Source organism: Anneissia japonica, unplaced genomic scaffold, assembly GCF_011630105.1.
Source record: "Anneissia japonica isolate Jap-2015-1 unplaced genomic scaffold, ASM1163010v1 scaffold1665_len535045_cov187, whole genome shotgun sequence".
NCBI classification, from domain to species: domain Eukaryota; kingdom Metazoa; phylum Echinodermata; class Crinoidea; order Comatulida; family Comatulidae; genus Anneissia; species Anneissia japonica.
Window position 1 is genome coordinate 436,463 of NW_022727261.1, and position 1,142 is coordinate 437,604.

At 31.8% G+C, this 1,142-nt stretch overlaps 1 protein-coding gene across 1 annotated transcript in view; it reads left to right on the plus strand.

Annotated features, from left to right (window-relative positions):
- The window catches only part of LOC117113646 (protein rtoA-like), a 19,121-nt gene that overhangs the window by 4,178 nt on the left and 13,801 nt on the right, over window positions 1-1,142 (plus strand). The gene's annotated exons all lie outside the window — the stretch shown is intronic.

Consider the following 1,142-nt stretch of genomic DNA (forward strand, 5'->3'; position numbering starts at 1 on the left):
ATTATATTTTATATTTGGTACGATGCAAATAAATTAATTACAATAAAGACAACAAGGAAGTGACAAACAGAAATTAAAAATCAAACAAGAACAGCTCATTCAGTAGAACATAAATTAATAGCGTAAACAGTTTATTACATGAACATAGGCCTAATTAGTGATCAAGATCTACTGTGTGTGTGCAGTCGCTTGTATATGCTTGTATGATAATCTGATCTAAACACAATACATTTATTTTAGTGTTTTTTTTGGGGGTTTTTTTTTGGTTTTTTTTTTTCATTTTGGAAGTTGAACAACAATAATTTAGGCCAAAAATGTCTACCGTATCCGAAAACGCCATTCCTCTACACCCAGGCCCAATGTCTGTTTTCAAAATGACCTACAGAGAATGAATGAAAATAAATGGGGGAAAAATTGCCACCCTAGCTTAGCCTATTGCACTAAATTCTGATATTCATCGTATATTTTGAGTATTTATTGGCGGTCAATGTACTTTATTATGAATAGGACTACAAATAGTAGGCCTATTGTACACTTATTTTTGATATATGCCTACCATAATGTATTTTGAATGCAAGGTTATTCCCAACTATTATATCGGAACAAATTATAGACAATAAATCAATGGATAGAAAAAGTAATTTAAAGAATGAAATAATGAAAATATGTTAAGAGATCGTAATTCAGTAAATATCCCATAGCCCATTGAGTACAGGACCAGAGTCTAACTTTTACTTTGTAGAGTATGTCAAAACCACAGGCCCTAAACTTCCAGCCCGGCGATGCAGTACACTGCAAGGAAGACTTCCAAGTACACTTGATACGCCGTGGCGTATCAACAATTGAAAACTACTTTTATACATTACCAGTGCGTTTTATAAATGAAATTAAAATCCCTGTAGTAAAATAACATAGTCATTTGGTACATTCAAGCGTTTAAAAACGATTTAATGATTATACATTTTAAATTTAATTATTTTGAAAAATTATTATAAAATTAATAGCCCATATGGAATGGTAGAGGCCATAGTTAATCAACGACGCAACAAAACATGTGCTTCGCTGTTTGAAAAGGGGTGAAAGCAATACATTGAACAGCAATCTAGAGAAAACACGGAGAAAACAATATTTTTACAATACCT